We start from the raw sequence: 23243 nt of genomic DNA, 5'->3' as shown, positions 1-23243 counted from the left end.
GTTGATACCTTTTGATACTCATTGCTTGATACATGTCTGTTGACCTTGATTGATTTATCCATTGAAAGTACAGTCTCAAGTTGGTATCGTTGATCTATGATGACCCCTCTTGATTCATGTTGATTAGTTGTAACTATTACATGTTGAGATGATCATAATAACATCTACATGCTAGAAGTAGGTGTCGTTGCTTGTTGTTGTTGTTATATCTCATTGCCTGTGTGGGTGAGATCATTATAGCACTGCCTGTGTGGGTGCAAGGTGCCATGATTCCTATACCAGTTACACAGTATTGATCTTCCTTTGTTATCTCAATTGATATATATATCTGGTGCCAGAACATTCAAAATTTTTACAGGGACGGAACCTTTCCAAGCAATCTACATCTTCGATCAGACATGTGCTTGATTGATCAAGCAAGTTCTTGACCAATCGAAGCACACCTTGATCGAAGCATAAGATCATTGAACTCTTGTGTTGGTATTCAAGATCCATACAAAGGAACATAAAAGAATAACTATGCAGCGGAATAAAATAGTTGTACCTTTCCTTTGTAGATTGTATAGAAGATGGTTCGTTACCGGAAGACCTCTTGATCTTCTGTTGTATTCCTCTCCTCTTCTTGGACGTCGTGTGGGCAACGATCTACCAAGAGAAACCACCCAACTCTTCTTTCCTTTCTTCCAAACTAAAGGCAACAATGGAAGGGAGAACCTATGGTTGAAACACCACCTTCTCCTCTTCCTCTCTTCTTCTCTTCCTCTCTTCTTCTCTTCCTTTCTTCTCTTCGCCACCGGCCACTTCCCTTGCTTTCCTCTCCTTGCACGCACCACCCCTTAGGAAAGGAACAAGGAAGAAGGGTGTCGACCCTAGGATGAATCCCAAGCAAGGGGCGCCGACCCTAATGAAAGAAACAAGAAGAGAAGACTAGAAGGCGCGCCGGCCCTAGAGGAGAAAAAGGGGGTGTCAAGAGCAAAAGATTAGATTATTTTTGAGCCACCCCCTCTCCTCTCCTTTTATAGCTTTGCCATCTTAGGAAGTTTAGGAAAAAAATAACAGAATTAACTAAATTTTGTTGGATAACAAAATTAACAAATTTTGTTGGATAACAAAATTAACAGAATTTTATTGGATAACAAAATTAACATAATTCTGTTGGATAACAGAATTAACATAATTTTGTTAGATAACAAAATTAACATAATTCTGTTGGATAACAGAATTAACAGAAATTCTATTAGATAACAGAATTAATAGAAATTCTGTTAGGTGGATATGAGGCTTTTCTAGAGGCTACAACAGGGACCTAGAGGAGGAATTGGTTTAGGCCTCCTAATGGGCTTGGGCTTCCTGTGTTCTCCCTGAACACCCAATTCAAGTCCATCAATAATAATCCATACCACTAAAGGGTTATTATTAAACTACCGCACCAATCCCATATTACAATATGGACTCCTTTTAATCATGAGTGCATTAATCTCCCTGTGTTTAAGATATCATATGTTCGTCAATTAATTGAATTACTGACAACTCAATTAATTAACTTCTGAATCCAAGAGTAGTACCACTCAACTTTATTATCATGCAAACTAAATCCACCTGCAGGGTTTACATGATAATCCTTATGAGCTCCTCAAGGGGACATCATCAGCCTAAATAATTAGGACACAGATTCTTTCTATAATCAACAACACACCATATACGTAGCATTATCTCCCAACTCATCGGGCCTATTGATTTAACGAATAAATCTCACCCTTTGATAAGTCAAAGAAATAAATACTAAGTATATGTGCTTGTTATTATATAGGAATTAAGAGCATGCACATCCATAATAACATAGGTCTAGTTCGATTGTATAGTCAGTATAAATCGAACGACCTCAAACGGTTCTGCTCAATACACATAAAGTGTACTAGTGTAATTTTATGGTCAAGATAAACTAATACCAATTACACTACAACCATTCTAATAGTTTGTCCCAATCCATCTTGATTGTGAGCTACTGTTTATAACTTATAAGGAACTGATAACATGATCTTTCTGTGTTGTACCACATACCATGTATGTGCGTAGGATATATATACATTTCTGATGCTTAATTTTCACATCTTTCTGCGTTTCATGATTATTTATTACGTTTGTCACATCCTTTATTTACGCATTAGGTGTATTTTCTCCATTTCCTAGTTCGGAGGTCAACTCTTATTTTTATACTTTTGCAGGACAGAAATGGAGCGGAGAAGGTGAATTATTTAAACGAAGACAAGGCAAGATAGGGTCGTGCCTCCAAGGCACGACCGTGTCTCAGACCCCATGGGATCGTGCCTCCCATGCTTTAGCCACAGAGTATCACTTTCCCATGGTCGTGCCCACCAAGCACGACCATGGCTCTGCTATCACTACAACAAATTTGACTTTTCGCAGCGCGCAATTAACCTATCCGCAGCGCACATCGCGTGCTGCATAACTCTAAGCTGTTGAAAGTTATAGTACATCCGCAGCGCGCGGGCTGCGCGCTGCGGAAAGGTACATCCGCAGCTCACGAGCCGCGCGCTGCGGAAAGGTGCATCCGCAGCACCCGGGCAGCGCGCTGCAGAAAGATGCACCATTCTGCAGCGCGCGGCCCGCGTGCTACGGATGCACCTTTTCGCAGCATGCAGCCCGCGCGCTGCGGATAATTATATTTTTAAAATACAATATACCTATTATATACATAAATATATAATAAAAATATAAATAATTATAACCTGCTCAAAGTTCTAACATTTATAATCCAACATACACATATCAGATAACATTACATTCACAATTATAAAATCAGAGCTCAAATATATCAAAGATAATCATCTACATTTAGTTAGACAAAATAATCCAAGTTCATGTTCATCTTTACTACAAACAGTATATGAATTCGTCCAAATCAGTCAGACAAAACTATAAACATTGAGGCCCAAGTTACTGTGCTTTCTATTGCATCCTCAAGAAAAAACATTTCTTCGTTTGGTCGAATTAGCTCCACCTTCTCCACAAAAACTCTATCAATCCAAACTTTCAAATAAGATCCACCAAGAGGAACGTGATGTACTTTTGCTTTTGGATCCATGGATGCAATTTGACCTTCTGCAATAGCTCCATCAACAGACCAATGAAGCAGCTTACATTTAGCATTAACACTGATATCTCCAACAGTCATCTTCTTTACTTTTGACTATATCACAATAAACAATAATTAATGATTAAATAAATTTTATAATACAACATGCTATAAATAATAAACGAAAGTATAATATTGTGTTAAGATAGTTACCTGAACTGTAATATTGTTATCGCCACTAATATAATTTCCAACACCGCTTCCAATGCCACCAGAACCTAATTTGACAAACAAATTAGCTATTGTTAGTCTAATACACAATAAGATTATCTTATAATATCAAATGTAGTATGATAACAATATACATGTATATAACAATAGAATTGATCAGATTCAAATCAAGATAGCAACTAAAACTAAAAATATGTACAGAAGTACAAATAAAGCACAGGAAAACCAAAGTGATTCCACGTGGGCAGAACAAATAACAAACGCTAATTAATTTAGGCAGTTGAATTAACTGCCCTGTGGCTGCTGACTAGTGATAGATGATTTCATCAAGATAGATCTGGACATCTCTTAGCTTCTGTTACATCTCTGAAACATTTAATGAGTAATCTTTAATGTCAGAGAGTTTTGTTACATGCCGATCAGCATTCAACAACTGATTCAACCACTCAGTGGCCAAATCTTGCTTAGCCCTTATCTGCTCTAAATTTCTCAAATCATGTTCCATCGTTTCCTTGTGTAACATGATCTCACCTTCTTTCAAATCCAAATTAAAGATGCAATTCTGGAACTCAAGTAAAAGATTGCCAATCTCAGATCTCCCATCCTCTTGCATATCGTAGAGCATTTTCTTGTCTTCCATCATTTACTGTCCCATTTTTCACCGATGTTTCGGCATTCTTGATGTCAGCATCAATTGCTTCAGTTTTCTTCACCAAGCTTCCAATTTCCTTCTTTAGAATAACTAGTTGTTCCTGTTGCTTTTTCAGCTCAGCAGATAGCTTGCTTTTCTCCTCTTCAGACTTCAATAGTTCGAATGCTTTCCCAAAATTCATAGGCTTTGGCACTGACATGTCAGCATTTTCCACATTATCAATTGCAAAGAGCACTCTTTGAGTCTTCTATCTTTGAGTTTCTATTTCATGGATCTTAGACTTGAGATTATCGATGTTGCATCTCAACAGAGATTCAGACTGCTGGGCTTTCGCCAAAGCAGAGTTGATTTCACCCTTGCCAGCTAGATGACATGTTAGTTCTTCTTTCTTTTGTTGTACATGTTCAGAACACACATTTAACCTGGTTCTTGCCCGACCTTCTCTTTGTTCCCAGTAGTTAGCTTTGGATGAAACACTCTGAAGTGCTAATTTCAGAGCCACAAACTTATTCTCCAATACTGTCTTTCTTTCCTGCAGCTGGGATAGACCAACCTCAAGTTCCATTTGCTCCTGTTGCTTAACAAGAAATCTCTTCTTTGGTTGATAATACTTTTGTTTCCATAGAAGCAAGAATTCTTTTGAACTCATCCCTCTCCTTCATTGCTTCCTCATATAAACCCATCAGTTTCTCATTTTCTTCATGCAAATCATGAAGCTAACATGTATAACAACATGGCAACCCATAGATTAACATAACCCTAAAATTAACAACATGGCAAACATTACAAAATCAAATATTGTAACACCCAAAATTTTTCTTCAATAATTCTAGACACACTACAAGATATCATAAAAATAGCGACGAATTATTAGCGACGATTTTTAATTTCGTCGCTAATATTAAATCTTTGCGACGAAATTAAATATTTCGTCACTAAACTAAATTATTTGCGACAAAATAAAACATCTCGTCGTAAAAAAACTGTTTGCGACGAAAATTTGGATTTCGTCGCTAACATTTAGCGACGAAACTGTAAAAATCGTGCCTAACATAAGACTAACCACTATCCCGCCAAAAATTAGCGACGAATTTATGTTTTCGTCGCTAAAAGTTAGCGACAAAACTGTAAAAATCGTGGCTAACATTAGACTACTATATCCCGTCAAAGATTAGCGACGAATTTATATTTTCGTAGCTAACCGTTAGCGACGAAACTGTAAAAATCGTGGCTAACATTAGTGTAACTATTATCCCGCTAAATATTAGCGACGAATTTATATTTTCGTCGCTAATAATTTTTTACGATGAAAATAATATTTTATCGCTAACAATTCAACTATTAACTCTCTGTCTCTATGTTTTTGCGACGAAAGGGATAAATTCGTCGCTAAGTCTACGTTTTTGCGATGAAATGTTAGTCTCGTTGCTAATTTTTAGCGACAAAATGAAGAAATCGTCGCTAACCTTCGATTAAACCCTGCTCCCGTCCTGGCTTTTCGTTCTCCGCCTTTCTCGAGCCCCCTTTTCTCCCGCGCCCCGCCCGCCTCTTCCTGCCTTTCTCCTGCGGTCGCCTGTTCCTCCACAACCTCCGCTGCGCTAACCTTCGATTAAACCCTGCTCCCACCCTGGCTTTTCGTTCTCCGCCTTTCTCGAGCCCCCTTTTCTCCAGCGCCCCGCCCGCCTCTTCCTGCCTTTCTCGATTCCCTTTCTTCACGGCTTCACACGCCGCAAGTGTTTGGAACCCTAAAATGTAATCCCGTTGCTATAAATTCCTGGGCTTTTTATATATGGAGCACATCCAGGATCCGCCTCCGCCGCCTTCGTTGATTGACGGCCCTCAGGTCAGGCTTGCTCACCGCTCCGGTGAACTTTTCAAGGTTTCTTCTTCGTGTCGGTAGGTATTTTTTGTTTGAGTGTTTTCTCATCGTGTTAGGGATTTCGACTTCTGCCTGAGATTTGCTGGCTGATGATGAGTGATCTTTAAGATCTTAGCGGATTTCAGTGAGGCTTTCTGGTCTATGATCTGACCACTGTTGTTACACACACTGAAGCCTACTCTATTTCACAGAAAAATGATTGCTTTCTACCTTGTTGGGGTTAAGTTTGTTATCTCCGTGAGCCTTTCTCACCATTAATACGACTTCTCCTTCCACTGAGCTCACAACTTTTATCCTCTACGAAGTGATGAATGATTTTTTTTAAAAAAAATATATTTATTTTTATTACACTAATGATCAAGTACGACCTTCAATTTTATTTAATTAACCAATGCATTGTTGTTTTTGGTTTCATTCAACATGTATGTAATTATGTTAACAATGCGACTAATTCTTCAACATATGGATTGATGTTATCTTGTTGACATTCTTATCTTTCACTCTAACATGTTTTCCTTGGTAGAAACCTTCATTCATTTATTGAGACATTTATTTTCACTTCATCCTTGGTTACTTTTCTCAAGTAATATGATATAACTTGCTGGAAGCTTCAATATTATCTAGTGTTAAATGTGGTATAAGCTTGAATTATCACAGATGGTAATTTAATTGTATAGAAAGTATGTCTCATTTCAGTTTGATTAATATCGAAAGACTATTTGTTTTGATGAATTTATTACTTAGGCCTTACTTTATTTTTTCATTGAACCTATGTATATTTTTTAGGCCACATTGTGATCCTATGATAACAGTGGCATATATTGAAATAGTCATTTCGGGTGGTTTTTAATTGAGGGAGATGCCATATCCTATATTAGAATTTTACAACTAGAAAAGTGTTGTGCATTTAGATCAGAGAATTTTTAATGTTATGATTCCAGGAAACCAAAACATAAATTTTCTTGTATGTGCTAATATTCATGGGTAAAGTACAATTAGTTGATCGAAAGTTAAACTTTGACTGAGGCACAAGTACTGAGGCTCCTTGCAAAATGAATTGTTTGGCTGCTTGCTTTTTTTGTGCAAGAATAATTATGGGATGAGCATTGCAGCTCAAATAGATTGATGTTTGTGCTGTCCTTTATCACCCAACACTGCTATATATCATTGCTGTTGCATCTGCTGCTTTAAGTTTGTTGGCTGTTATTCTAAATTTACATAGTTTTGGTATAGGCGACAGGTAGCCAATATGAAAACTAAACTGTAAACTTGATAGATGATTTGGTGCATGAGTACTGACGCTCTGTTTAATATCAGTATCCAGATGCGTAAACTCTGTGCAAGAATAGATTAGGGTATGCGCTTTGCAGCACAAATGAACTTGTGTTTATTATTATTTTTCCATTTCAAACATAGTACCAATACTTTTAGTGGCTATTATTTTTTTCTGTTGTTGACAGCTCTTTCTAGAAGTATTTTTTTCGTATGATTTACTGAATTAGTATAATGATGTGACCGCTGTATAGGCAGTTATGATCTATCCTTCCATTTCTATTACATGACAAAACTAACTGTTGCCTTTTGGCTTTTTTCAGGTCCAAATTCTGAGTGAAGCTTGGGAGTATACATGTCATGATCACTTTCTGCATTGTCTGCCATTACACCATATCCAAATTTTTGTCTACTTTCTGTTGATATAATATGAAACTTGGTTTGAAAATTTTGTTCATCAAATTCCAGCTTAGTCTCGTACACAGAAGCATCAAACACATGCTTTCTTCATGATTTCCTTAATATCCCTGGTGCATTAAATTACTGGATGAGTATGCCATGTTTATTCATTGTCTTATGCTCACCATTCTGTTTCTTCCTTAACCTTTAGTTTACATGTGCATGGTCTCTTCAATGCTTTATTTGCACCTCTTTATGCAGGATCAGTGGTAGGTGTCAACTTGAAAATCATTTCAGTCATTACATGGTCTCTAGATTCTGCATTTCATCATGTTAGGTTGACATTCAATTCCAGCATTTCTATAGCTTAACTGTAGTCTTATCTAGATTCTGCATTTCATCATGTTAGGTTTGGTTAATTGTCAACTTTAGTTCCTTGGTTGTCTTACCATACTTTTTACTATTTCAGCATCTTGATATTCCTACCAGTTTGTTAATCAAATTAACATTTTATTATTCTATTGCAGGCTTCAAACTTCCATTCATCGAGGAGCTTGTTTACCATAGTTCATGGAGTAGTGTTTGTATTGTGAAACTTTGTTTTTGTTGTGATGTGATAAACTTTGTGTTAAAGATTGTGTTAAACTTTGTGATGTGATAAACTTTGTATTAAACAGTGTGTTAAACTTTGTAATATGATCAGCTTATGTGATAAACTTTGTATTAAACTTTGTGTTAGTTGTATGTAAATATATGTTATTGAATGTTATTTTGTGATGTGTATGTATTAGGGTTTGTTATGATGTGATGTATATGTATTATAGGATATAAGCGAAAAAGAGCCGAAAGTTTACTATTAGCGACGAAATCTTGTAATTTCGTCGCTAACATACGATTCAGGTTAGCGACGAAATTACCACATTTCGTCGCTAACCTTGCCTATTTCGAAGTGTTAGCGACGAAATTTTGACAATTCGTTGCTAACGTTAGCGACGAATTTTAAAAATTCGTCGCTAACGTTAGCAACGAATTTTTAAAATTCGTTGCTAACATTAGCGACAAATTTTCGGGGATTAGCGACGATTATTATTTCGTCGCTAATGTTAGCGACGAATTTTCAAAATTTCGTCGCTAACGTTAATTTGCGACAAGCTTATAGCGACAAAAATAGCGACGATATATTATCGTCGCTAAGATATGTTAGCGACGAAATTATTAGGTTAGCGACGAAAATATTTCGTCGCTAAATACCTGAATTCTTGTAGTGTTAATAATCAAACACACTCAAACAAACAAATATATTTCAATGAAACATATTCAATACATCAAAACATCAAAACCTCTAACAAAGTCTCAAAACATCAAATGTCTCTAAACATCAAAACATCCAATACATGAGAAGTAAAGGCTCAAAACATCCAATGTAACACAATCTCAAAACATCCAATAAAATATCCAAACAACTAACAAAATCTCAAAGCACAAGAAGCAAAAAGTATCATCGTCTACGACATCGGCCTCAGACAACACTTTCTGCTTCACTGTTTTCTCCATCCATGCTTTGTTTTCTTTTCCTATATCAGTAAATAAAAAAAATATTATTTTATACAAAATAATTATAATATGTAAAAACTTACCTCACAGCCATCCTTGGTTTCACCAACCCTGTTCGAAATAAAATAACAATATTAATTTGGATATAAATAAAAGAATTACAAATAGAAAAAAATTAAAGCAATACTAATTGTGAGAAAAATCATAATAATACACAACTAGGCTATGAAGAATAGTTGTCATCACCGTCATTACCGGAAACAGGAGGAAGCTGACTTGGAGCGGAGCCTAACTAAAGATGACGCATAATAAAATCCTATTGTTTGCGCATTTCTCTCATTTCTTCATCTCTTTGTAAAATTATACCTTTTAAATTAAAGACTTCTTCAGTTGATATATGTCATACTTATAGTCATGCATTATTTCAATTACTTATATTTAAGGATAATAGCATTAGTTGACATCCTAGATAGGATGATCAAATATAGAATGCAAGATAGAGATGCATGATCCTTTAGTTTTAGGAAAAAATAAATTATACATTTCACGAAGACTATAGGATGACTTGTGTATATATTGAGATGCATTAGAGTGAGATGTTAGGATTATGTACTAAGTTCGAGATGTAAGTTGATGGATCAAAATAAGTTTTAGTTTCATCAAATTCAAATGGATTTTGTATAACCAATCATGAGAAAAACTAATATGCAAGTGATGTACATTTAGCCCATAGATTATAGTTAGAAATTAGGTTTGAAAACTATTTCAAAAGCATTTTGGAAATTGGTGAAGTATATCTATTGATAGAATTAACATTGATTAAGTTGATATAAAATTAAAATGAAATATTGAAGTTTTTAATAGTTTTCAACTTGATACTATTCTTTAAAAATAAGATGTATTTTCATAAAAATTATTTTTTCTAATAGTATTTGACATAAGTAATGTTTGTATGAAATTTCATGATTTTTTAAAAATTATAAAATTACTTGTACATTTCTAAAGTTGGTCTAAAATTGAAGTATAGTTTTTCAGAGTAGCATTTGACTAATTTATGTGTTTTTGACTAAAATAGATTTGTTTAAGTCATTTAAGCTCACTCTTAATATCTTAACTATCTCTAACCCTCTAATATGCTTGGATAAGTATTCAAATGTAATTTTCTTGATCAAAATATGAAAGGAATGTTAAAAGAGAAGAATATGAAATTGAGAAAGAGGTTTAGATTCAAGGTTGAATCTTTAATCTCATGACTTAGATTTTAAAATTTTCTAAAGGTTTAGGAACCCTAAATCATTATTGGTGCAATGATTAAAATTAGAGCATGCTTTGAGGGGGAGATCCACCTTAAAGACATTATTAAGGTATGAAAGAAAGAGAATGTTAGAATTTGAGAATGAAATGAATGAAGGATTGTATACTCAAGGTGAGCATTGGAGAAAATAGAAGGTAGGGAACCTCTATAGTTATGTTAGAAGTTTGGAATGCAAGATGCGAATGGATTTTGTGAAGATGTCTTTTTAATATATGCTAAAGGGGAAGAATGAATTATATTGTTGGGTTGCAAGGGTGCAAACATAGTCTCACATCTAAAGTACATGGAAAAGATCATGGGGTTAAAAGGATGGAAAGTATCCTCATTGGTATGAGGCCTTTTGGGAGAGCCCAAGAACAAAGCCATGAGGGTTTAGGTCCAAAGTGGACAATATCATACCATTGTGAAGATATTTTGATTCCATCGGTACTAACAAGTGGTATCAGAGCGAGACCACTCTTCACTGGACTAACCGCCGGATGAGCCATGATCCAGATCTAACCATGTGGTTTGAACCTTAAAACAAAGGAAGTGGGTGCTCCCGTATCTGAATCAAGAGGACCAGACACCAGGTGAGAACTCCTAGTAGGTCGGGTGGACCAAGGGGCAAAAAGTTCTAGTTGCGACTAGGTGGGAAGTCCTAGTAGGTCGGGTGGATCGAGGGGCAAAAAAGTCCTAGCTGCGGTTAGGTGGGAAGTCCTAGTAGGTCGGGTGGACCGAGGGGCAAAAAGTCCTGGTGGATCGAGGATTCAGACATCAAAAATGATGTTGAAGGGGGTCTGTGGTCCTTTGTTTGAGGGGGGGGATTGTTGGGTTGCAAGGGTGCATACATAGTCCCACATCTAAAGTACATAGAAAAGATGGTATGAGGCCTTTTGGGGAGAGCCCAAGAACAAAACCATGAGGGTTTAGGCCCAAAGTGGACAATATCATACCATTGTGGAAATATTTTGATTCCATCGGTACTAACATGAATGATTCGGAGTTAAGAAACCTTCATTCATGTCTTAGCATGAGAAGTATGATGTTGGACTAATAAGTTTGTCTAACTTAAATATATTACCAAATATAACTAAATTATTGTTGCAATTGACCTCTAGTCAAGGTTGATCAAACTCGGTGTAACTCGAGTTTGAGTTTTGATGTTTGATCAATATATTAGTTGACAAAAGAAAGTCCAAGTGGGTTATAATTGATCAGACACTTGGCGGTTGGAAGTTCAATAAGGAGTTGGCATGAGGTGTGAAGTTCTGACAAGTTAAGGTTGACTGGATGCTAGGCAAGAAGGAAGTCTCAACAAGTCAAGGTTGATAGGATGTCATGCAATAATGAAGTTCTGGCAGATCAAGATTGATTGGATGCTACACAATGGAAAGTCTTGGCAGGTCATGGTTCACCGGATGCTGAGTAAACGAAGTTCTAAGAGGTTGAGGTCAATCAGATACTAAGCAAGATGAGAATTCAATCTTGATAAGATTGAAGCATGAGTATTAGTCAATTAATAGAATGTATCGATCGACCGATGAACTCTAAACCCCAAAATTTAGATTCGAGATAAATATTTTTAGGGGTTGTTACAATAACTGTGAATTGTAATTTGCTATGATACTAGTCGATTGATTAGTTGGAACAATCGACTGATGATACTGCAACAACAAATAGAGGGTCGATAAATTGACTAATCAAAATTAGTCAACTGATGGAGTGTATCAGTTGACTAATGTCACTGTTTGAGTGAACAGAGAGTTTAGAACTCAATTGGATTCGATTAATTAGGCAACAGTCAACTGATTGTAATGGACGGTTGACTGATGTTGAGGTCCATGGAGCCGTTGAACTGATGGGTCAGAGCAATGTTTGATCTACAGTTGATCAATCGACTGATGGGTAAGATCAATTGATAGCTAGGCAAAAATTAGTCCTAACAACAACCCTATAAAAGAAGGTTTTCAAGTGATCGGTTCTTGGAGGTTTGAGTATGAAGTGTTGTTGTATTTTCTGACCAACAAGAGTTAATTCCGAGCAACAAGAAAATGCCCAAAGTAAAATTCATGTAAAGTACGTAATTTACTTTCATTGTATTTGCTTTTATCTCTTATATTTGTTTATATTGTTTGCAAGAACAGCTTGTAAGAGGCTTCTTCGCCTTCGGAGGTATCTGAAAAGGAGAAGGATAACGGTGATAGATCGCTAGGACTAGGTCTTGGAGTAGTCGTCTTAGGAGATGGTGAACCAAATAAAATTAATGGTGTTGTGCATGTGACATCAAGTTTGATTCAAGTTTTCCGTTGCGCTTTCAAACGACGAGTACAAAATCAAGATGAAGCAATCGAAGTTACTCACCTCTCTTTAGCTTGCATAGGTCCTAACATTATTGACATCAAATTTAATGCTAAACTTTTGTTCATTCAACATTTAGGTGGGGAGGGGGTTATAAATGAAATAAATATTTGTGAGCAAGTTTTATGTTTGACTTGATTAGAACTTATTTATGTTCGGTCAATATACATAAGATCAATCAAATGAATAAGGTTTAACAACACATTAAATTAAATGAAAAGCTTAATCACATATGCTTTTAGTTCGTTAATATTCATGAATAAAAATTGTGAACACGAATAAAATCCGTGAACTATGTTCATCCATAAAATTCTTATCAATATAGTAAATAAATAAATAAACAAACTTTTAAAATCAAACTCACTAACCAATTTAATAAATTTAAAAATATAAAAATTTTAAATAATTAAATAAATTTGAATTGGGAGTTCTATAACACCTAAATGAACCTCAAGCTCATTAAAAAAAATCAAGTCAAACTTGAACAACTGTTTCAACGGTTTAGTTCATTTTAGATTCAGCTTGGCTTAACTCGATTATCTTATTAAGCTTAAACATTATAAAACCTAGCTCGTTTAATTATAATTCTAGGAGGGTTAAGATGTCAATTAAAAGAGTCAAAGTTGGAGAAGGATAAAAGGAATTTAAAATAAATATTGAAAATTTTAACTAAGAAATTTTTTTAAATATCATGGATTTACAATCTTAATTTTTGTTATTATTTTAATCCAAATTGTTCTATAACACTATAAAGTTCTAATTAATTTCAACATTATAATACTACTGTAAAAGTTAATCAAATTTAAAATCTTTAAACAAATTTATTATTTTTTTAAAAAATAAAATACATTAAATTTGAGCGAGTCGCGCAGTATCATGGAACTACACTTGAGAGATTCTATGTAGATGTCGTTTGATTGGAACATGAACAAGGTGAACTGATCACTTTACTTTTTGATGCAAAATATCATTAGGGGAAGTTTAATTTCAAACAAACATTTATTATACATGATCGGAATCAATTTGAGCTTCTTAAAGGATCACCAAATTCAATTGGCTAAAGAGTTGTCGGTATCTAGACAAGTTCTGGCAAAGAGTTGCCTTCGTGTAGTGGACTCTGTATTTGAAGAAATCATGCATGAGACTTTGACCAAGTTTGTATTTCCATCTTGTGAATTACCTCTTGTAATAAATTCTTACGTTCAGCTTCCTGATCAGGCCAACCCTCAACAACAAACACATCCAAGGAATAACAATCATTTGTTGAGGATGCACGTGCTTCTTGAGTATTAAGGCCAAGCTCACACAACAATGAAGTCAGGAAACTCAAAAGCTTTGGTCTATCAGCAGTTGAAAAGGTTAAGTAATGGCCTGGGCTAGTGTGAGAGTTTGCATCACTATCACCATCTTCAACATCTTGCCTACAAGGTTCAAGAAAGGAGATCGCCCCCTCAAAATCTCCTCGGTCGTGGTCGAAGATGATGTCGCGTTCACTAGCAAGGATGAAGATAGGCCGCCACCAAATTTCGAGAGATGCGATTGGTGCTTCTGGATACCAGGAGGGGATTGGAATTGAGGAGCCGTTTGTCTCATGGAGATGCCCTGCAACTGAGTTAGCAGCGATGGATTTGCTGGCCCCATCATATCGTTGAGTTCAGAGAAGTGAGATGCTGCTGCTAAGTTGTTCGAGCCCCAAGTCGCACGAGGTGAAGAAGTTTTAGTGATTTCGTCAATGAGCAGTTGCTGAGATCCTTCTAATCCAAGAAAATCAATGTCGAACTCCATGTCCTTGGCACTCCGCGAAGCCTTCATCCTGCTGCTAGGTAACTGCAAGGATAGAGGAGTCATGACACTGTCAGACGGATTCATCCAGCGGCGATGTAGCCGAGGGGATATCACAGATGAATAAATGAAAATCATACCCAATAGTTATAAAACAAAACTAGTATAGGGTGAGCTAATAGAAGGAAACAATTTATATCCCTCTCCTACACTAAATCATCTACAAATAAACTCCTAATAAGAGAAATAAAAGTTACTAAAAACTCACTACCAATTATCCCAATAAATCATCAACTCAAATCTTTATTTTTATTTTATTTTATTTTATTTTTAAAAAGAACTAAACTCTTTTTTTTCATTTTTTTAAATTTTGATTCTTTCTTTTCTCTTTTTTTTTTACACGAATTTTTTTTTCTTTTTTTCTTTTTCGATTCTGTTTTTGTTTTTTTTCCTTTTTTTTTGAATTTTTTTTGAACCTAACTAAAAAAAAAACTAAACAAAAAATAAAATACAACTAAAATCAAAATGAAAACTTATCTACAAATAAAATGCTAATTTTGAATGGTGAACTCTCTAATCACACCCCCACACTTAAATTTTTATCCGTCTCGGACAAAACTCTCATCTCAGCATTCAAGGTTCCCAAATCCGATAGAAAAGAATGAAAGAGACGGTAGGAAAAAGAAATGGCAACGAGGGATGGATTATTCGACAACCTATTCTACCAAAAAGAATAAAGAAAAAATAAAGAATAAAGAATAAAGAATAACCTTTATGAAATTATACAATCTCATGGTAATATGGTCTCGACAAAATTAGAGCAAGTTCTAGAGTAACATTTACCACAAGTGTCCTACAACAAATAAAAAATTAAGGCTCAGTCCTCACTAGGTAGAAACAAGTCATCATTCTCAACTATTCAAGATAGAATCCATCACTGAGTTGTATCCTCACGCAATCCAAGAACTCTTTCATGTCTATGAACCTCTAAAATTGACAAACTTAGATAACTAAGTTATCACAATTCCTAAGATGATCAAGTCATGCAGGGAAAAAATTTATTGTGAAAGAATGATAAATGAATAAATGTACACATCCTAAACTAAATTATTTATTTATACACATCCTAAGCTAAGAAAGAATAAATAACAACTATATGCATCCTAAACTAACCAAGTAAGGTAATATGTACAAAGAAATAAAACAAACAATAAAGAATATCTATACACATCCTACTAAACAAAAAAAATTATACACATCCTACTTAACAGAAAATAAAATTGTACACATCCTACTTAACAGAAAATAAAATTATACACATCCTACTTAACAGAAAAGAAACAAAAGAAAATAAAACAAGTATATACAAAACAAGATGAAATAGATTACTCCCCTTTCACCGGGAAGATGGATTGTTGCAAGAGGAGACCCTTGATTCCTGATCGCCCTGGGTTCTCAAACTCTGCAACTGTATCCAGTCAACATCGATGAAAGTGATCCTAGGGGCATTGCTTCCAGTGCAATTTCCTACACTTTCGTACACCTCTCCAATATAGAAAAGACATAATAAGCATGTGTCACTAAAAATCAACAACATCCACCAAATAATTACAATCACAATAATTACAATCACAATAATTACAATAAATGAATGAATGAATAAGTAAACAAATAAATAAATGAATAAATGAAATGAATACCAAAAGAATACATAAACAACAACACCAATGTACAGTCTAAAACATACAAACATCATGTGAGTCCCTGGCAACGACGCTAAAATTTTGATATAGGTGTATTTGTGGGATGTTTTATTTATATAATTTTATTCCCTTATTTGTTGTCACTCACAACCATCAAAATTAATTATTTATTTATTAATCAAACCCCTAACTATCGCCTTAAGTAGTGTAGAGAGGTCTGGGTCGTCTCTCTTGGACTCAATGATCGGAAGTTATTATAGACATTTGAGGGGTTTTATTATGTTTTATTCATTTCTATTTACATTTATTCACAATTAAATACTACAATCACCAAAAGAATATTAGCTATACATCATTTACAATTTAAATAAAATCATGCAATCTATTTATAAATTATACATACAACAACCATTTTACAATTACAACATGCTTTCCATAATTACCTAATGCCACAACAGATATGTACAATAAACATGTGAACAATATACAACAAAAGAACATGTCTACAATATCAAACAATAATTCACACATGCCAAAACATGGTAACAACTACAATCACATTTATATACAATGCTAACAAACCTAGTTCAACATACAACTTACAACATACAACGTGAATCTCAAAATTACAAATTACTCCACAACTATACATACATTAATCGAATACAACATGGATTTATCATACAACTATACATACATAAACAACAAACATACAACATATATTTTCAATATCATACAAACAACATGAATAATACAACTGAATTCTACAATCCTAAAAATTACCCACGTATTAAACACCATCTTATTCACTCATCATAGCATCCCAATCAATTCATTGATATAAGAAGTTGTATAACAACACACCACACAACAACACTAAATTCATGTGCACATTAATTTCAACAACTAAAGCATTCTCAACTGATTGTAACAAACTATACTATCCAAACATCCCATGTTATAACATGAATTCATTCATACTTAACATCCAACAGCAACAAGGGATTTAAATCAATTAGTTGAACATATCATAGCCCACAACCTAAACTTCCTCCACATAAATCAAACACTTGACTTTAACCAGCTACAGAAACCTCATGCTATCCAATCACATCATTCAGTTACATTCACAATCAATCCCACAACTAAAACATCACAAAATTTCATCCAATTCAAACCAAAACCAACTATCAAGAGCATGCCCTTCATCACAAACCGAAACCAACAGTTAGAACATATTATTCAACAAAACTTCAATAAACACAAGAACAAGAAAGTGGGGGTTTTTGATTTCATTGCTCGTAATTGAAACAAACAGAATGAGAACAAGAACAAAGAACAAAACATGGAACAGAGAAGGAACAGAGAACAGGGTTGAAAGTATTAGAAGGGTTTTCTTCCCTTCCCTCTCCAATCAACACAGAACAGAGGAACCTCAGCAACATTGGTGGATTTTGCGCCAACAAGGATGACGACCTCAATGGAGCTGGACAAATCCGGCGAGGTCTGATCAGAGAAGCTAGGATCCGGAGCTCAGCCCTGCCCTGCTTCCTGTCGTCCACGAACAGAAAATCAGAACAAGAACCAAACAACCTTACCTCGCTTCATCGGTGGAGGAACTACGATCGGAACTCAGAACAGGATCTTCCCCCGCGTTCGCAACCACGTCAGCGAAGGACACCACTGCTCGGAACTCCGATGGATGCGGAGGGATAGAGAACTTGCCGGAGCAACCACTCATGGTTTGCTCTCTACGGTGCGGAAGGGACGTCGCCGCCAATCGCCGGAGCTGGCCACTCTCAACGAAATTTCACGGGCCGACGGGGACTGGGAGACCTCGCGTTCGCAACCACGTCGACAAAGCTCCCGCGGTAGCATTGGCGCTCGTCAACTGCAGCTGCCGCCTCCGTGCTCATATGTTGACCGGGAAGAGGTAGAGGAAGGGGAAGCTCGGATCGTGATCAGGGAATGGTGAAGAAGGAACAGTGACCACGATTTTGAGAAGTAACAGTGTTGTGCTGCTGAAAAGCCCTAAATGGAGTGTCACGATAGGAGCTTTTAAACCCTAGAATTTATAGATTTTATCGAAAACCCACGATAGAATACGAGCAAGCAAGTATAGGGGCCTCGTAATTGAACGTATTTTTCCAAGGACTAGTAGAAAATCGCCTAATTTGAGCTTTCGTGTCGTTCTTTTTGGGGTTTTCTATAAAATGGGGGTTTGGTATTTTTGAAATGAAATGCAAATGAAAAATTGGCAAATAAATGAAAAACACAATTAATTAATCTAGAAATGAAACCCTAAGGCAAACTGAACCCTAATTTAAGCTAAACCTTAATGCAAATCACTGGCTGGGTTGCACCTGATTAAGCCTAATTTGAACCCAATTCTGATTTGATTTATACCCAAGCCGTGTCTGAGATGATATTTCTTCAAATTGAACTTTCAATTATTATTATTTCCATTAAATTTCTGCAAAATAAAATACAACAAATTATTATCCATAAATTATTCAAAATAATGAAAGAATACAATGAAACCCTAAATTTCATCCAAGATAAATATCAACCCGAAATTCTAATTTATTAATATGAAATATAATCAAAATAGCCCAATCTCACCCTAATTTACTCGGTAAAAAATACCAGTTATCAATGACTCAAGTTCAAATCAGATAAGCCAAAAGCCAATTTTAGCCCAAATCCAATGCTACGGCCAGGTTCAATTGCAAATTAGATCTGGCCCAAATTCAAATTAGCCCAAACCAAATTAATCCCGATCAAAATCAGGTTTTCGTCGGTCAAAATCAGAACACGCGGGTTAAAAGGGCAACATCGGCTCATTCACAAAGGGGGGCTCCGTCGCGATTGGGAAGCACTGTAGCTTCTCAATTGCGACACGACTACTATTCATTCTCTTCTCCGTCGATCTGCCGCCGTGATACCGAGCCCCGTCGTGTGCTCCACCACCGCCATTCCACCATCTTCTTCTTCATCTTTGATCAACCACAACAGCGGTAACTTGAGCTTGATCGATGAACGCCGACGCCACCGTAAGGTTTTCGCCAACGTGGTTCGGAAGCGAAACCCTACTCACCATCGCCGCGGAACGGGGTTTTGAGGGTTCTCCAGTTCCTGTGCACCACGACCTTTCGCACAGGGATATTAGCTGTGAGGGGTTTTCCAATGAGCTCTCTGTCGCGCCGGCATCCACTGACTCTGAGCAGCAATCGCCTTTGCCGACATGGTTCGAAGGCGGGGGTCGATCCTGTTATGAGCTCCGATCATCTCCTCTACCGATGAAGCAAGGTAATGGTTCCATTTTCGTTTTGTTCTGATCCCCTGTTCTTGGACGGCAGGAATCAGGCAGATGAGATGGAGTTCTAGATCTTGACATCTCCGATCGCTTCTTGCCGGTGTAGTCCAGCTCTAGCGAGGTTCATTCTGTTGGCGTGAAATCCACCAACTCAAGCTGTTGTTCTATGTTGATTCGGGCCATCCATCCACCTTCACCAATTTCCCCTGTTCTGCTCTGTTCTGAACTGAAAGGGAAGGAAAACCCTAACCCTAAACCTAGCTTAATTCTATTTTTCTTTTGGTTAGTTGTTAGCTGATTTCAATCAATCAAAATCCCCCCATTTGTTGTTTTCCTTGCTTGTAATTAACGTGTTGAATGATTGCTAAGTTGAATTCATGAACACACGTTGTTAATACTGTAGTTGTTGAATTGGAATGGTAATGTTGAATTCATTTTATGTTGATTGTTAATTGTTGATGTTTAGTTCAAATAATGGTTTGTTCGGTTGTGTATGGTTGTGGTTAAATGAATTTGGAATTTGAAAAAGGGTATGAAGTTGTTTGAGATGTGAGGATTAATTGTACTTGAGCACAAATTTTGTGGAAGTTTTAAGTCTGATGTGTAGTTTTCGGGTTGATGTTTGAAATGGAAAAATTGAGCATGCTTGTTATCTGATTTTGGGATGATTGAATATCTTGTTGCTTGATGTATAAGTATGGAATTTGCCATGAGTTGTGGATTATGAACATGTTCGTGCTTGCTTCACTAAATTATGGATATCATTGTTGTGTTTGTGAACCAGTTCAAATTAACATAGATTTACTTGAATAAATTGTAAGTTGTGTAAGTTGTTGTACTTTAATGTAGTGTTTGAATGATGTTGTAATTGTAAAATGGTTTGTTGTATGTATAATTTGTAAATAGGATGTATGATTTGATTTAATTTTTAAATAATGTATATTTAGTATTCATTTGTAAATTTTAGGATTTAATTGTGAATAAATAGACCGTGTAGATAATTAGGAATGAATAAGGACAATCAACAAATAAAACTTTACACCAAATGTCTAGGATAACTTCCTGTCATTGAGTCCATGAGAGACGACTTGGACCTCTCTATATTACTTAAAACGATAATTAGGGATTTGGTAAATAATTAATTAATTAATTTTGATGGGTGTGAGTGATAAAATAAATAAAATAAATAAAATAAATAATAATAAAATAAAACATCCAAAACACATGTCATCGAAATTTTGACGTCGTTGTCGGGGACTCACGTGATGGTTGTATATTTTAGACTGTACATTGGTGTTGTAGATTAATGTATCTTTACTTTATTCATTATATTTATTCATTCTTTTATTCATATATTCTTCTGTACATCAAAATTATTTATTCATTTCATTTGTTTATTCATTGATTGGTGTTATTTATTATTTATTTATTTATTTATTTATTTATTCATCCTTAATTATTTAATTCTTTTGATTCTAATTATTTGAAGGATGTTGTTAATTTCAGTGACACTGACTTATTGTGGCTTTTCTATATTGGAGAGGTATATGAAAGTGTAGGGACTTGCATTGAAAGCAACGTCCCAAGGATCACTTTCATCGGTATTGAGCAACTGAACTGGACACAGTCTGCAGAGTTGGAGTACCTAGGGCGATTAGGAATCAAGGGTCTCCTCTTACAACAATCCATCTTCCCGGTGAAAGGGGAGTAATTCTATCTCATCTTGTTTTTGTATATACTTATTTTATTTTATTTTATTTTATTTTTTTTTATTAATAGGATGTGTGTAGTTTATTTTTGTTTAGTAGGATGTGTATAATTTTATTCTTTTTGTTTGGTAGGATGTGTATATAATTCATTGTTTATTTTATTGTTTATTTTAATTGTTTGTATATATTCCATAACTTAGCTTAGGATGTGTATATATTCAATAATTTAGTTTAGGATGTGTGTATTTAGTTATTTATCATTCTTTCACAATAAATTTTTTTCCTGCATGACTTGATCATCTTAGGAATTGTGATAACTTAGTTATCTAAGTTTGTCGAGTTTTAGAAGTTCATAGACATGAAAGAGTTCTTGGATTGCGTGAGGATACAACTTAATGATGGATTCTACCTTGAATAGTTGAGATGATGACTTGTTTATACCTAGTGAGGACTGAGTCTTATTGATTTATTTGTTGTGTGGCACTTGTGGTAAATGTTACTCTAGAACTTGCTCTGATTCTGTCGAGGTCACATTACCATGAGGTTGCATAATTTCATGAAGGTTATTCCTTTATTCTTTATTCTTTCATTCTTTTTGGTAGCATAGGTTATCAAATAATCCATCTCTTGTGTGCCATTTCTTTTCCTAACCATCTCTTTCACTATTTTCCTTGGATTTGGGAACCTTGAATGCTGAGATGAGGTTTTGCCCGGGACGGACAAAATTTTAAGTGTGAGGGTGTGATTCAGAGAGTTCACCACTAACAGACTATCATTTTATTTGTAGGTAGGTTTTCATTTTTATGTTGGTTGTATTTCATTTTTTTTTTTTTTGTTCATTTTTAGATAGGTGCAAAAAAAATCAAAAAAAAAAAAAGAAAAAAAATAGAAAAAAAGAAACAGATTCAAAAAAAAAAAAAAAAAAGAATTCTGTTTGAAAAAAATAAAATAAAATAAAAATAAAAATAAGAGTTTGAGTTGGTGATATTCATTGGGATAGTTGGTAGTGAGTTTTTAGCAACTTTTATTTTTTCTACTAGGAGCTTTATTGGAGATATTTTAGAGTCTAGGAGAGAAATAGAAGTTGTTTTCTTACTATTAGCTCACCCCACACTAGCTTGAATTTATATCTACTGGGCATGATTTCCATTGACTCATCTATGAAGTATATCATATTTCTCATTTCTCCCACTTGTATTTATTATCTTCATTTTCCCCTTATAGACATTGTTTTCTTTCCATTATTCATTATTCCTTATTCATTATTCATTATTCTTTTGTAATGTTAATAAACCTTTATGAATTTTGCAACTTTATGCATATGATAGTGGAGGAGATTAAAAGAGGAGCAAGCATATGGTAGTGCATGACCTATGAGTAGCTTGAGAGAGATCCACTTATTTTCATGATTATGAGGATGAGCGACCACACTAATTATCCTGTGAGGTTTTTTTGTCATCATTCTCAATTTATTCAGGGTGGATTGAAATTGCTATTTTGTTGATCCAGGTAAGATTTGAATTCTGGATTGCATGAGTTTCTAGAATTTGACATTCTTATTTAACTTATTGTTGCAACTTTCTAATTTGATTGATATTGTGAGGGTGGAAAATAATGTATAGTAGTTCACTTTCACGAGACGTGAAAGAATAAGTGTGGGGGATTTGATAACTAGCATTTTTATCGGATAAATTAGGGTTAGATTGAGCTATTTTGATCCTAATTCTTGTCAATAAATTAGAGTTTTGGGCTGATATTTATCTTGGATGAAATTTATGCTTTCATTCTATTTTTCATGATTTTTAGGTAATTATGGATATTAATTTTATGATCTTTGATTTTTGTAGGTATTAGAATGAAAATAATGATAATTGAAGGGCTCAATTGTAAGAAAAATCAATTTGGTTCGAGTCGGGTTTGAATTGGAAATCAAATTGGCTCAATCAGATTTTAATTTGGGCTCAAAATTGATTTCAATCAGCTCTAGCCCATTT

At 35.1% G+C, this 23243-nt stretch overlaps 1 non-coding gene across 1 annotated transcript; it reads left to right on the top strand.

The window, feature by feature from the left end:
* The first annotated feature begins 5942 nt into the window (after positions 1-5942).
* LOC141812023 (small nucleolar RNA R11/Z151) lies at positions 5943-6036 on the top strand. Its single transcript, XR_012600220.1, has one exon. It is a non-coding gene; the product is annotated as a small nucleolar RNA R11/Z151 (small nucleolar RNA).
* The last annotated feature ends 17207 nt before the right edge of the window (positions 6037-23243 follow it).

This window comes from Curcuma longa, chromosome 17 (genome assembly GCF_044706935.1).
Source record: "Curcuma longa cultivar G26 ecotype Majalengka, Jawa Barat chromosome 17, ITB_CL_G26_1.1, whole genome shotgun sequence".
Classification (NCBI taxonomy): domain Eukaryota; kingdom Viridiplantae; phylum Streptophyta; class Magnoliopsida; order Zingiberales; family Zingiberaceae; genus Curcuma; species Curcuma longa.
Note: the sequence above shows the minus strand (reverse complement) of the source record. Positions and strands in the feature narration are given on the sequence as shown.